The 17,168-nt window shown below is 33.9% G+C and overlaps 1 protein-coding gene across 1 annotated transcript in view; it reads left to right on the top strand.

Moving 5' to 3' along the window:
- Positions 1 to 17,168, top strand: part of svp (seven up) — an 80,783-nt gene that overhangs the window by 60,295 nt on the left and 3,320 nt on the right. The window lies entirely within an intron of this gene.

Here is a 17,168-nt window from a genome sequence, read left to right as displayed (position 1 = left end):
AAATTTAGTTTTTATAAATTTCATATTTTAGTTTTGTTAACAAATTAAATATTATTCAATAATTATGTAGGTACTTACATATAATTATGTCAATTGGGAAAAAATCGAACTTACATAAACAAAGCCGATACAAAACCGTAAACACAATTTCCAATGTCTTTTTTTCAACTACGCAACGGATCATCATCAAAGAATTCATTCAAAACATTTGAGTATTTCTCACAACCAACAAAACTAACCCTGCCAATGCGTCGCATGGTCCCTCCGACCGAAAAGGGCTAATAAGTGAAACAGAGATTTATGAGTGCGCAGATATGCAAATAGAAATTTGCGGTCCCTCTCGGTTAAAAAGACGGGCGACCCCGCGGGCAACTGTTTGCCCAACTGTCAAGGGACCGCAATTATTTCAGTGCATGTGTAGATTTATATATCACGGTGGTATTAATTTAAAGTTTTGAACTTTCTAGTCTGAAGAAAAAACATAGAATATGCCAGCCGCTACTTTTCCACAGATTGTAAAAGTCAATATGTAAGAATAGTGCTATAACCTGGAAATTTCTTTCTTAGGCAATATGCTAGCAACATATCACTTCTCACTCAAATCCAACAAGCCGGTAGCTAAAGGTATCTGTATGTCTGTCCGTGGCATCGTAGCCATACGGCTGGACCCATTGTGATAATGTTTTTTATTTCATAGAGCATTTAGTCGAGAGTGTTCTTAGCTATGTTTGGAAAATGTGCGTTCACACGTTTGGAAATCGTCAGCTCTTTTCTATCCGATGAGATGGTGTCCAGCGACTTCGGAGAGAGTTTTCTTAAATTTTTAATTTAGTATAAACAAAATAAAAATAATTTGCAAGCAAACTTTGCGATTTTCACAGAGCGCTTTTTGTTTCAGTACGGCTATCTGTCCTTTTCTAATGCATTAACAACGAGCACACATTCAGATCAATCCTATCTCACGGTCTGGAGCTCACGATTAATGCTTTACCACAAACTTAGTTTCCCTTGCACTGCAATACCTGATATTGTCCATATGTGAGTTTTGTTCAGTGGCAGCTTAGCAGTCAGATTGACAGTTAAGTGAGGTCCGGACTCGACTGTAGCTGTACTGTGCGGAGCGAAGTTTCAAACAACAAATAGAATTTCGTCATTTGTAGAAACAAATTAAATAGAAGTTTAATGAATGAATGAATGATTTATTGCTTGGTAGTTCAATACCCAGCTGAGCGAGGAAGTCATTGCTTTTGTATAGATTAGAATTCGATTCATTCAAATTCAAAATTCTATTTACAACTTATGATAAACTTTCTAATGACTACACATGATATACGTCAAAAAATTATTTGAAACTAAGTCCGCCGACTTCCAAAGAGTAGATGAAGAAGAAGAATTATATAATGTATCAGAATAATCAGAATCCCTGCCAACCCTCCCTGTGCAGCTAGTTAACACTGACCGCGGTCTAACGAGCGTGACGTCATGAATATGCAAGGATCATGGGACGATCCGCTTATTACCGGTCTGTCAATTTTTAAATATGGAATACCTTTTTTAAAACAAAACATTTAACCCTCTTTTGTTTTCTTTTTGCACGAATAAACCAATTTTGCGTAACCAAAGCTAAATGTATCTCTCGAGATAAAACACGTCCGAATTGGCACAAAGACATCTATTAACGGATAATCATATTTAATTTTCATTATAATATTTTTTAATTTTCAATACGATACTAATGACCTTGAAAAGTCACTTGTAAATGACAAGTTTCAAGAATAAAGAAAAAAAAAAGGCAAAATTGGCGTTTGGAAACTAGTTTAATGCATATAACAATGAAAATTAAGCTTTACCTAGTTCAGAGTAACTTTTATCCTATTTCGCATACTATTATTAATATAAACTTCAAAATACGCCGCAAATAACAACTCTAAATAAACCCTCGTAAATAAAAAATGAAAAAATGAAATAACAACGATCGATAAATCTTCGCAAGCGTTGCGCGTGCGCACAGTAGCGTCGCCGGCAGCGCCATCTGCCGCCAATTACCGAATCCATAAGTTAATTCTCTCGGATTATACCCTCAGGAAATAATCGCACTTTTTCAACACCACAATCAAGTGGAGAGTAGTATTTTTTGCAGGTCTTTTCGACCGCCTGCGCAGTGTCGGGTTACATTGTTGTGGTTATATGTTACACGCGCCCCTCTACAAATATAATTATATATATTTAGTGCTATATAATTTTGTGATAATGATTGAAATTTTGGATCAGAGAGTATCATTAAAATGAATTAATATTTTTTATTCTATACTGTAAAATCATTCATATTTCACAAACTCAAACATGATTTAATCAGGCTCGGGACTCCAAGATTCTATTGCTGTAGAAGAAACAGAGAACTCATTAAAATACATTTAGCTTCTGGATCAATAAAGTACATCCAAGCAGACAAGTCAAGAATCTGTACAATCGCGCACAGAGAGCACTCACGACGCATACAATCGTGCGCAAGAGTCGACAGACTATTGTGTTCAATTCTGTTGGTTAATTGTTTTTAATTCGATCTTATTGTAACTCTTTTAATTACGCCCACTGGCTAATGGGTGTCGTGGAGCGGAGCTCACGTTTGTACAGTCACCTACATATAACAATAACCAAAGTTGAAAAGTATTCTTTATTAAAGAACGCAGAGTAACTTTTCACTGCAGCGCACTGTACCAACCACGAATTTCGTGGTTATACGCCTTTTTAAAATAACAATATTTATTTTTAGTTTTCTTCCTTTATGAGTGAAATTTCTAATGATATCCAAAGAAATTACTAAACATTACTTAATTATCATACGTCTTAAAATAAATTTGGTAAAATAATTAAGATTTTTATACTCGTGTTATAAGTAGTTAGGTAATGAAACTTATGCTAAATTATAATTAAGTAAATATTTTGTTAGTTAAAAGTACAGACTTACATAAAAAAATACAATGTGTTTGCTCCTATGAGGTTTGCAGTTTTATCGACAAAGTTGCAAATTTGCGAACGAAATAATTATAAAACGCAAGATTAAAAGAATTTAAAACTATTTAGAAAAAATAACTACCATTTGTATGAGTTCATTTATTTATTTTTTTACATACATAGTAATTAAAGAAATACTGTATATTCTTAAATGTTGTTAATGACTCATAGAACCCGTCCATAAGACGTCTTTTCGACGAATATATAAATTTTCTCCAAAGATTTTTGTTGCCAACTGTATCGATGGTGCACAAAACCTGTAGAAAACTGTGTGTCGCGCCCTCATTTGGTTAATTCCGCACTGAGCGTCAATTAAAAGAGAATGACCCGACACCGGAATCACGACGAAATTAAACGAAACTTTTTAATGAGCTTTCGATTCATTATGCGTGAGCTTACCGTACGTTTATTTGAACTTTATGAAAATATGATTTTTCAGGATTGATGTCGCTTCACGAATATGCCTCTTTGGCAGTTCAGCAAATACTATTTTATTCTATTTTTTAATAAATAAAGCGACAACCTCCAACCAAAAAGTTTGTATGCTAAATATGTATTTGAAACCTACAGCAATACTTGATATAAGTATTTATGCAACTCATGCCTCCCTAAAAAATAAAAAACAAATCGGCACAACAACATCACCATGTAAACAGACATCCATTTATTAGGTTTAGTACTTGTTTAGTACTAAATAGACTTACATTCAACACCACGAAGCCGCAAACGAGTGTGCAGTTACTACTGGGGCGAGTATGCGGTAACCCTAAACTGCATGGGTGCCTCCCTCGAATCTACAGTCCGGCCGAACGCGGCCTTTTTCAAGAGTCCTATTTCTGTCCCTTTTCAACTTCTCTCTTTTACTTTACATTTCACTTTCTTCTCAGTCATAGAGCGGCGTGGCCCAGAATTCATTTTCCTACATTTTCTTTTCACTACGCTCTGTCTCAGGTTAATAAAATCAACGTCAAAGTTGACTTGTCTAACTCGCCCTTAATAAAATCAGCTATGAAGTTTTTGTTTTTTTAAACGGTCCATTTAGGTTGGACCGTTGCCATTTCCGGCCACCCTTGTGTTGCAATCCCTTAACATGCGACTTTTGGTTTGACAACCCTCTGATTTGTTGAGGGTGTGTGAGGGATTAAAAAGTGGAGGTGTGTCTCGAGATATAAACTTTTTTTTTGTGTTTTCATAGCTTAGAACTAAATTGTAAACAATGATGATTATCTACAGTTTTCATTTTCCAAAGTTACAATTACTAGTCCTTGACTTGAGTGCGGATCACATATTCATTCATTCGTTCATTTCACGACAAGCATCTCCCTTTGAGTATTATTATAAAATATACCAACAAACTTGCACATATAAAATTTGAAATTGTTTCTAAATATATTTCTATATAAATAAAAAAAATCTATAGCAAAACAATAGGTTTCTAAAGAAATCGTATAAAAACCATCTTTCGGTGAAAATATGTGAATAATTTTACAATTGTCTATAATCTGTTTCAAACAATAGCACGTATTTTTACACCGATATCCTCATGTCATAATCTCTGTTAGCATCTCGTGTGATCCCTCAGGGCGCGGATAATCGTATCTGCACACGTCACTTGGGCAACACGCCGCGGATCGACACCCCTGTCTACGTCAGCGCAGCGCAGTCACTGATTATGAATGTGGCCACTTCTCGAAACATTTTATGGATTATCTAATTCATTGAGACAGATAATATTTAGTAAAAAAAAACTTTTTTTTTAATAAAATAGGATAATTCTTAATTTGCATTAAATAGGGTACAATATGGTGTTAATAAATACAATTTAGAGATCCTTAACCTATACTATAATTTGAGCTAAGTAATTGAAACGGAAAATTGTACCAGTTATATTAAAAAATCATATTAGTTATAGAAAGTTATTTTAAAACATGAATTAAAAAACATTACTTTCTTAGACACATAAAGTTTGCCTTTTTTATTTTAAAAAAAACAGAGTAGAGAAGATTTTCTCAATCTATCAATATTCCTATCAGGCTTTTTTTTATAACAGCCAGTAACAAACATTGCACACCGTTGAAAATATAAAAAAATGCAGCATAAAATCAATCACATCATGCGATCGGAAAAAGCGTGCTAATCGAGCCATTAAATTGGGTTTCCAACGTTTAAGCTTATTTCGAAACTGCTGACTTGCTGACGCCTGGAGAGGGCGCACCGCCATTTTCTTTTTTTTCGCGCCAAATTTGTGATACAGTGTTAGCGACAAAATTGGATGAAACGTCGTTGGAACTTAGATACTTTATTACGAATGGAAATTTTTGTAAGTATGAAGAATGAGAGTGTAGATTTTATATAATAACTAGCTTCTGCCCACGACTTCGCCTGCGTTAATTTTCCGGGATGAAAGGTCCCTATGTCCTTCTACATACTTCAAACTACATGATGCAAATTTTCAAGAGGGTTCCTTGAGTAGATAGAGCGTGAAGAGGTAATAAACATACATACTTTCGCATTTGTAATATTAGATTGGATTAGTTTTGACACTTATTTTAAAAAATTGCTAAATTACTAACTTCTTCTTTTATATTTTTATAGTTAATGTTTCAGAAAATAATTACAATCAAAGGAAATAGAAAAAAAAACATCTTTTCGAATATTTAAATAGAACAAGAAAAACTACATTTATTTATTACACATATTATACTGTAATTTGGGTCACCATATAACTAAGACTACAAATAAAAATATGGTCCTCAAAAAATGAAGTACTTTATTAAATAATTAAGCGGGACATAATGAGGGTACAGTGCAACGGTGTCATGTTTCGACACGCGTCACACAAAGGACACGGGATTCAATCCCTCTGGTCCGCACGCTTTGTTATATTCCCTCGTTCTATCTGTAAGGTATATCGATTTTATCAGTGTTATATATCATTTTACAAGCGGAAAATAATGTTAAAGTATTACCTATTAAATAGCTAGTAATATTACCTATAGAATCTGGTCTGGTTGACTAATCCCTTAATCTTACCCTGAAATCACATCACCCCTATAACAAACTACACACTAAATAAACGTTTATTAAATTTATTCAAGAACATTTTAAAAATTTACTATTTCTCTTTATAGCCTACATATGGAAAATGTAGACTATTTCAAATTAGTATACAAACAGCCAGTTCTAACTTTAAACCATAAACAATGACAGACCGAACATTGCGTCAAACATAGGCCAGGTACAGACAATAGTAAAAAGTAACCATAGACAAGTCCACACGTATCACATGCGACAATACCTCGACTTTTTGCCACACACCATTCGCTCTTTGAACTGGGATTTTTTCACTCCATTCGTCGACATAGACTCGCTTTATTCACCCCGTCATCGAATAGGGTTGGCCCTTTTTGACGTTTTTCATTTCGTGCCATTTTGGCGGGACATGAGACATTGACGTTGATTTTCTTTGTGTGAAAATTAATATTCATTTTGTTTATATTTTGTTGTATATTTTAAACATTAATTAACAATTAAATAAGGAGCATAGTATTGTGTACAATAAGATAGATATTGGCTAATTGGCAACTACTTCTTATGATAATGTACTTTTAAAATGAAGCTTTCGCAGTCTGAAATGTGACTATCATTACCAAAAAACGATATAACCACTTGAATGTTAACTTAGTGCTTTTATTGGTTTTTCGCCTAGCTTCGCTATTAATTATAAAATAATAATAATACGTTGATTGTTTTATTACATAGTAAATTTGATAATTAAACATTATTTATAGCTACCTGATATTAACAACTGGTTCTATAAAACTGCCGTTCTGGTTCAGACCTTTCGAATTCCTAGACTTAATTATTAGTCCATGATCTATTGAAAATACAATATAAATTAATTTATATAATCTAAAGATCTTTTTTCTTAGATGGTTATGAAATATGGTTAAGAACGTTGATCAAAGGAAGTAATATTATACAATAAAAAAATTTTCGTAGACTTTCACTTTAAAACATTTTTAGTAGAGAAATGAGTGGAAACATAATTTTATTCGATTTGCAAGACTAGGATACGATATATAATATTTCCCGGATTAAAAATGCAGTAAAACTAAAATCTGTTTTGTACTTTTTGCTGTCAGTTGACACCCCTGAGCCTGACATTAGTTTCCAACTTGGACAGCAGCCGTCCTCCCATTTTGTGTACACTCGGACGAAATGTTTTATGTTTTCTCTCTAAATTGGCGCTGACTCTACATTCTATACGCGTCGTCCATGTATAATATTACAAAACAGTTTTAAAAACTAGTAACTTTAGGTACGACAATAATAGTGATAAAACTAAATATTTCAAAAGGCGAAAATACTACGGGATTATGGATATTTTTTATTAATTTTTCATAAATTTCACGTATGATTTATTTATGTTGAACTTTACAAAATATTCTAAACTTACACACCTATATAGAAACATTGACGTAACTGACAAGCCTTAAGCTTGTTTCCAGCAAAAACATTAAAAGTTGAACTTACTAAATTGGCACTCCAACCTATTGACCGGGCGATAACCATCAAAAAGCACGAGGTAGACACCGCATTGTATTGGGCACTCAATGCCCCTAGAAGTGGCTCCGTCGAGTAGCATCAGGGGTGTCAAGAGCGCGCTGATCTTGGTCGAACGCCACTAGCGCCCTCTAGTACGTGATTAAACCGGGAAATGTCAAAGTGCAAAGATCGGTCTTTGTGTACTACGCTTTAGAACTTCGCACGGACAGTAAATCATGCCATCTTAGGATATAAATGCGAAAATTTTGATTTTTTTTGTTGGGTTTTAGATTACATGAAAACTAACGTAGAACTTGGTAACTATAACACTATTCGAGTGGGATTTTTGATTAAGTTTTGTTTAATTATAAATTTATTCTAATTTGATTTTAACTTTAATGCAAAATAAAACAATACCTTATGTAATCCTATAACTTGACTATAAAGTAATAATAGTAATATCTAAAATTTTTACTAAACAAATGGGGAACCAGTTTATCAATAAAGTTTATACTTTCGATAACGAAAATATAAAATTGTATCGTAGTATAAGATGTAATATTTTTTAAATTTGGTGTGACGTGTGGTCGTCTGTATACGCCGTCAGTCAATGTTTTGAGGTTTGATATGTTCATTCATCAAAAATATGCTTGCGGCATGTGGGAGTAGGGAGATGAAGGCGTGACGCGAATGGAGAATATCTTGCAGTTCCTTATTTTGATTTTACATAGCTATACTACTTACTTTTAAGATTTCTCATGCATAGCAATAGACGGAAACATTGCAAGTGACATTTCTAAACTTCAACTTCAACCGATACATCTGTTATAAATTATACAAAATCTTACAAAATATAGATTATAATTTAAAATAAAAGTTTGACAATTCAACGGCAAATTTTCCAAACGTACCATATTTTTTCAGCCTTATACGCTATCAGAAAACTATTCCTTACATCGTATCAGAGCTAATGCTTAATCCTCGATTACTTCAACATGTATATTGATAGTATGATACGCTTCAAAACATACCTTAACTCAGCGATTACCTACACACACAATCAGCTGATCTGAAACGCGTCTCCATTCATCGTATCAGAACCCCAGTTCGGTGTCAATCCTCCGTTTTTCCGCCGCATCCGCGGTCAGGTCTTTGTTATTCAAATGAAACAAGCGCAGATGGGTAGGGGGAATAATTAACTGATGTGTTTTTAAAATACGCGCTTCGGACGCTACTTGACAGCGAGTTGAACGAACTGCTCGATTAATTAACATTATTAAAGTCGTAATTAAGTGTGTTATAGCACTTTTATAAGCAGTATTTTCTGTCTTCTCGAATTTATTTCAATTTATTTTTCAAAACTTTCTAAACCATGAGTGTATACAAATTGTTTTAAGAGATTGTTTTAACCAAAATACTAACACTATATTTAATGAATGGCATAACATAAACATTGTAGAATATCGCATAAATCGTTTCCAGAGATCCCTCGCTAGGTTCCCATACAATAACATGATTTAAACCAACTTTAAATTTAATCTCAGCACTCTAAAGAGGTTAGGATGCAGCCTAACAGGTGATTTACTTCGTCGTTAGTTCAGCTAATTCTTCCGCGTTCCCGCTTGCATATCTCTGCTCTTTCTATCTCTCTCTAGCGATCCCAGGCAACTTTACGACGTCATTACGGTTATCACAGAGATGGTACGGTACGCGGTGCGGGCGCACGAACTTTGAAACACAACTCGATCGTAAGTCGTCTGCGAATATGGTAGATACCCACGGGGATTTTACAATAATACTTATTTTATTCATACTAGTACTTAATAGAAATTCTAACTTCTGTTTTTATAATATTAGAATTGTAGCTGTATATGAAAATCTTAGAGGACCACGGGACTCCTCGTAATTAATAAACTCAATGACTCCACAGTCTAATTGACAAGCAAAATAAAGACATACACAGACGACTGATGACCGCATTCCAAATACCAGTGAGATACGAGACTACAGACAGCCCTCCATCTAGATTCCAGGTCTTCTTTGTCTGTTGAAAATCGTACATATAATATGCAAAAGTTTGTATGTCCACGATAAAACACGGGGCATTGAGTTGATGTGGTTTTTTGTGAGGAGATAGTATGAGAGTTCGAGAGTGACAAAATCTACATTACAGACGCAACAGCTGGTTAAAACTAAATATAATCATAAAATTATTATCTGTATGAAAGTCGTCTCTTTTTTTTTACTTGTTGTAGTACTATTTGTAATTGTTAGCATAAAAGCGTTATTCGTATTATTACAATTATTTTAATGTTGATTGATTATTGTAATTTATTACAGTGAAATCAAAAATCTATCTAATTTTGCTTTTAATCGGGTGTAAATAGACAAAAAATTACGAGGAGCTTCTTACAATACTAGTACGAAGGTATTATTATGTCGTCTAGTTATGCGTAGGTTCATCGGTATTATACGTAGCTGAACTCCGCACTTGTCCATGTCCACTATCAGTGACACTGACACTCGACATCTCGTTGTGTGTCGTGACACTATGACCCAGTTGTAAACTTCACTATTGTTCTGCTCTGTATTCAGCTTGCAATGGATACTTGACTCAAGTTCCGATGTGATTGTGACCTGTCTAAACCATTTCGAGACTGCAAAAGCGATTTTATTTCTAGAAACGTATCGCATTATGTTCACGACTGAATTGTGTATCAACATAGTTGAGGAGTTTCAAAAGTTGTTTTTTTGTAGAATATTTTCATTGACAGCATTCTTAGCTTTGGATCGAGACTGGTTTTCTATTATTTTTCATATTTTGTTGATTTGTCGTTAATAGATTTGGGTTTATTGAAAGTTCGTAATTTAGAATCAACAATATTAATTTTATATGGTGTAATAAAAAGAGTATACGTATTGAAGTCAAATAGCAACAACAAATACAACAGTACAAAAATACATGAGTCATAATTACGGGATAGGTGTCTCAAAATTACTTGAAAAATAATTAAATGGCTCATTTAGTGAATGTAAAATCTTTTTCGGATATAACTGCGATGAATAAAGATAAAATCTAACAAGCAAATAAAATCTAAGATCACTATCGTCAAGTAGCAGCATCTAACCAGGTTTAATTGTAGCCACTGCGGTAGCGAACAGGAATTTTTGTTGTGTCGTAAAGTAGAGGTCTGCGGCGGTAGCGCCACCCGTGGCGTTGTTTATATCATGCGATGTCGCGATAGCTGCGTGCGACCGTGTACACGGGCCCTTAGGTTTCACGTTTCGCGCCTATTCGATATTCGAATTTATTTTTAATTCGCACACTTGAAATTAGAACTGCATTCATACACGAAGGTGTCTATTTTATAGCCTAGTTTTAAAGCCTATAAGAATCACTATTACAAATTTTTAATTAGCATTGCCATATGCACGTTCACGGCTGTAACTTTATTCTTGTAATAAATTAAACAATAATGGCTTCTTGGATATCAGTTTATAATTTTTATTACTACTTCTTAGTTTTGAAAGTAAATCTTGGAACATCAGATGTCCCTTTTTTTCGAAGCACGCGACAACAAACGCAGCGTGCCCGGCAGATCCCATCGATGAAAGTACAAAAACCATTGTGCCAACAACAAAACCTATTTACAAATACTCGCGCGCCCGCCCACTCAAAAGGTGTTTATTTAAAAATTTCGTTACACAATACGCGCCGTCATATTTTTTCCGTTCGCGCCATTTAATGCTATTTCGAAGCATTAGATTCAAAAATCCGCGTCCAGCTGACATTATAAAAATAGAACGACACTGAACCTTTTACAGACGGAATAGGAGTATTCGGATTTTAAACTGTTGGAAATACGATTTCGTGAAATATTTTTTTGATGAAAATGCTGGCCGTTTCTTTTTTTTTCATCGGACACGTGTTATGGCGTCCAATTTGTGTCTATTGATTCTTTGTTAGTTTTGTATAGAGTTTATCACTGTTACAGTGATTTGTAAGCTTTTACGTTTTCTATAGAAGATGTCAGACATTCGCGCCTTAATGTGGTTTTTAGTACTAGTTTTTTTTACCTTTCATTGTTGACCCTGTTTTCCCAATAACTAAAATTTCTCCTATTTCTTATCAAGTTATCACACATGTCATGTGTCAGTTGAGGTTATTTTTCCACGCTTTAATACATTTTCAAGACATCTTGCGAAACGCGTACATTATGTACGCAAATAAACATCTCAGATTAGATAAGGAGGGTGTTATACCGAGATTGGGATCTGGGGATAAACACCTATTGTCGTCTCTAAATTTGTTTCGCTATTCCGGATCTCCTCCCAAGATTATTTTACGGTTGTCGCCATTGTCGGAGTTTGAATCGGAAATGTTTTCAATACCGTATCGTAAATTGTGATAAGGTTTCCATTTCCATATAGGTGGCGCTTTGGGTGCTAAGATCCTACTGCTTTTATACATGTAAGTCTAGACTGCTCATATAGAAATTTGGGATAGAAACGAGTTACATTAGCTAGCTATTAGTTACTCTAAATCATGCTAATAATATCATACTGAATTTTTTAAACTAAATCTAAATGTTTTGACATTTCGATAAATTTTAAAAATATTTAAACATAATAAGTATATTTACGTAGGTACCCCATAGATATAAAAACATAGTTGTAAACAATTTTTGTGACGACTAAAATTATAATCAATAATTTTAAACAATAAACAAAACGCAATTCAATCGATACAATTTCGAATATGGAAGGCCCTCGTGTGCGCGTCAGTTATAACGAGATTCGGGACATAAAGAGGCATTATGTCTATTCATGTAAAGCCGCTTTCTTCATTGTTAGAGGATCATCCCGCGCAGTGTAAACACCTGGACACCTACGTTATGACGTAAAGTATAAAAGATTCAAAAATTGCATTCCGTAAAAAAGTCTTGAGTCCGAATGAAGATCCATTCTTAGAATAATACTACAAATTAATATTTAAACACGACAATACATTTTAATATAATTGTAAAAAATTCTTGAAATAAAACTTAAAATCACAACATACCTATTTAGTAGGAGAAACTCGAACGCCGCGTCTGTCTGTTTCTAAGCTTCTTTTAAACCATGCAAAGGATTTTGCTCAAGTTTTCATTGATCATGACATAACTCATTACCCAAGGTAAAATGTAGGTAGATAGGTAAAGGTAGATATATAAAACAGCCTATGAAATCGGTCGAGCCGAGTCGCTAGTTAAATATAAATCAGTACAGTAGATAAAAATTGTTAACAGCAATTCAAACCCTTGATTTAAAAAACGTCAATAAACACCCGCATACATTTAATGATCAACAATTATTATATTTTCACGAAGAATACACGAATATGAGTGAATGCGGGCAATCGAGTCAATCGAGTAGACTCGATTCATCGCACCCTTTCTCGATTCTTTAATGGAGCGCGATGGAATTCGTCGTGCTCACTGAAATCTGATGGGGGAATTAATGATAAGCTATAACAAACAATTACGAGTATATCTATTGAGGTTGATGACCTCTGGGAAATTAACGACATTATGGGAAGTATTATATAATCTGTGACAACACTAAAACATGTCAAGAAATTTGTTAATTATAAGAGAATCCTTGACATTTCGACAATTGTGAACTATGCGACTATTGGTCTTTTAGCAAATTGGATATTCTATGTTGTTGAACAATTTTGAAGAGTACATTGTTGATAAAAATATATATCAAAAGATGGTGTAATAATAAAAAAATCCAGGATTTTTCCAAAGTCTGACGAAAACCCAACATTTGTAGATATAAAACCCATCCGTGCTATGGTGGTACCGCGAACGGTTTTTATTGAATTGTTATAATTCTTCACAAAAAAAAATGTTCACAATATGTACCTAAATTAGTTTTATCTTGCATCTACAAATTCTCTCTCAGGTTCCGACTTCATACTTTTTCGTCGTCTACACCCTGAAATAAGATCGTTGTCGGTTGTTTAGTACCTAACTACATTTAGTGCCAGCAAGGATTGGACAATGAATACAATCAATCGCTCACATTAACTAGAGTTGAAGCTGGCGCCGCGACCGTGCGTTGTCTGGCCAGGAATTGATGTCACAGGTCAGATCTGTTGACAGAGATCTGATATATTTATCTATTGTTATATTATTGTGTATAATATTAATCTCCTATGTACTGTGTTGTCTAGATGATTGAGACTATATTACTTTTCGTATTCTTTTGGCAGAGCAGTCGTAGACTGTAGCTATGCATTTGTCTCGAGCAGATGCTTAGCAAACATTTTAATTAAGAGATAGGATTGTCAAGACTTTTATCCAATCGGTTCAACGCAGCGAGTACTTCTCCCAAGACCTGAATCCATCGTTTCATGTTATTCTAACATGGAGGATCCTGCTAACAAATTGGCAGGTCTTGATACCGTGCTCATTAATCGTGATCATATGTTGACCGAATTAATAATACAAACGTATAAACATTTATCTGTTTCATTAACTAAACATCAAATAGCCATAGATAAATTTAAACCCGTCAGTGTCAAGCAAGACCCATAGTTGATTAACACAATTTTTCCAACACGGGGTCTTAACGACCACATTAGAAGCTTAAGGGCCGTCGAATGACTGCAATGTACACGTTTGTCCCGGAGGTCATTTCAATTAATCTATATTACATTGTTACAATGTACTGTTGGCGAGTTAATTGGTATTGGGCTGCTTTGGCTGATCTTTGGTCTGTCGATGGTGCCTTTCGATTTAGCAGGGTTAAGATTTGGGGTCGGGACTCAGATTCGTAACATTATTGTCTTGGCGTCTGGTGTTGATGGAGTTTTAGTAGCGTGGCTTTGTAATTGTTTAATCAAACAGTTCAAACTACAACAACAAATAAAGTTCACTGTTTAACAAAAGATTGATCAAGAAAAAAATATTTGAACTTTTGGGACTATGGGACCAGAAATCAGAGGCTTTTTCAAAATGTAATTTCAAGCAGATCCGGGCATCGCTTATTCACAGCTAAGAATGCATTCAAACGTTCAGATGAGAAAGGGAGAGAGTTTCAACATCAATCGCTATATATTCATTAGCAGTCTTGGAATTGGAGCTATCCTTGATTACGTAGGTATACTGTGTTATTTATTATTATTTTCACTAAACTAATCTGTAAAATTACAACTAGACAAGTCGAACTACAACCATTACCATCATCAAAACAAGTTGAACATCTGTAAACGTTAGTGCAGGCCTCAATTCTTATGCAATTATGATTTTAACTGCTTCTAATGACGTTGACACAGATGACCTAACCTCCCAAAAATCCAAGACGCCTCAAACTGCGTACGACGTATCAATTGTTACAGTTACAGCAGCTGTGGCAATTAGTACAAGTGCCTACAATTGACGTTGCGTCACCTCTCAGACAATTACGATTGATAGCGACTTTTCATGAATGGAAATTTAGGTTACTTTACATTTGAATTAGATCTATGATATGATCTATTATATGATCTATGATATGATCTATGATATGATCTATGATATGATACAAGCATTATAATAATCCATAGATCTAATCTCTTCATTCCTTACTCCGTGTCCTTATTGATGTAAAGTTTGCGATGCGACGCGATACGAAAATATGCTACTATACAAGACACATACGCCCATACTGTTACGAACCCTTAAGATTTTTTAAATTTATCCTTTTTTCGGAATTTATTTTTACCTCTTTATTTTTGCTCGAACCAATACCAACACGCCAACTTTACTGAAAAGTGTTTTTGATTAAATGAGTTCCAAGTTTTTAAAGAATGGTCAGATTTTGCCGTGGGCAGAGAAAAGTGAAATATGTTTTCAAATTATCTTCAAAAGTATGCATAAAACTATGTGTAAAGTCACAACGGCTTCACAATTTTATTTGTAGAGCTTCAAAAAACCTTGGTTAGCCACAAGTTTCACCGACTGCTCGAGACCTCAATTAATATTCACTTGCGGGCAAGTGGGTTAATTTTTAATTACAACTGAACTGTCGGCTTGTCAGCTGCAATGTTCTGTGATGTCTACTTGTATTCGTAAAGGATCATTACAAACTTATGTAAGACTTCACTTCAATATTTGTTTATTGTTGTTTTGGAATTATTTTTAGTTTTTGACTATTAAGAGTAAATTAAATATTTCAGTTATTAAATTTATTTCATTAAAGTTGCTCGATATATTTTTTTTTATTTCTCAATAATTAAAAAAAATCGTCAAACCACACCGGAACTACTTAAAGCTTTCTGTAAATCTTTCTTTGATCCAATAATTCTTTTTAATTCAAGCATATTCATAATTATCACTGACATGTTCGTGACATATTCAGTTCCCCTTAAAGTACTATATGGTTTAATTAAATGTCTCAAATTGTTAATTATAGGTATAAAACGTTTTAATTTAGGGGTCGGTTGTGATGTACAATTAACGCTACGTTGACATTAATCGAAATAACTACAGTTTTGGATTCATTTAACATATCTACTGTTTTATTGTAATGACTGACTAATAAATTGTTCCAGATATACCTAATTCTATATGTTTAACAAAATCCAGGCATTATTACAAACTTTCACAATTATAACATTCAAAATGATATAATAATTAAATCGCTAAAATTTCCAGTCTACAGAACGGGTTTTGACCTTATTACAATTGTTATTATCAGGCTCTCTCTCATCTGAGCGTTTTCCTGGTACTTCCTCAGCCGTTGAGCGTCGGAGTCCAGGGTCCGCTTTCCTACTTTTTGTCTCCACTTCGTCTGTCGGCATCCCTAGTTGTCAGAACATTATCTGTGAGGATAATATCATCATTGATAAATAAAACTCTAATAACATGTCGCCGAGAAAATTCGCAGACTTCCATCTGCACAATATCATTATGACCGCTTTGTTTTCCGCGATATTCCCGCGTCATTTCGGGAACAATAAAAAAAAATTAATGTTGCCACAATATCGACCAAATGTACCGAGGGCTGGGTAATCGCATTAAGACGGCCTGCGCTCACGGGTTATTATCTTTATTCGTTTTTATTTCGGGGTTGCCAGTTGCAATGCCGGAAAGGATTACTTTTTTCGTCTTTGCCTGCAGATCGGAATAAATACAGATTAGCGGTTGTTGCATTTCCTACATATTTTAACAATTATATTATAATAACACTAGTACTAGTGTTAATATAATAGATACTGTCAGTTTGATTTATTATTTTTTTTAAATTGTCTTTGTACAATTTATGATATCCTGTACGAATCTAATAAAACAAATTACAAGTAACGAAATGTATGTATGTAGTTACGTGCATACATTTTATGCAACACTAATTATTAAACATTAAATATATAATATACAAGTAATTGAGAAATAGCGTTAATGTTTTTTACTTTATATAAATATAACGATTATGTATATATAAATATAAGAAAAAAAAAAGAACTTTATTGTTCTTGAATCTTGCTTATTCGAAGGTAAACAAAGCAAGAATTTAATGTAGCAAAATATATTTTTCTGTTACATTTAACTTATTTTATGTCATCATCATCTTAACCG

This window comes from Plodia interpunctella, chromosome 15 (assembly GCF_027563975.2).
Source record: "Plodia interpunctella isolate USDA-ARS_2022_Savannah chromosome 15, ilPloInte3.2, whole genome shotgun sequence".
In the NCBI taxonomy this organism is placed as follows: domain Eukaryota; kingdom Metazoa; phylum Arthropoda; class Insecta; order Lepidoptera; family Pyralidae; genus Plodia; species Plodia interpunctella.
The sequence above is the reverse complement of the archived record's forward strand: the minus strand, read 5'-3'. Positions and strand labels throughout refer to the sequence as shown.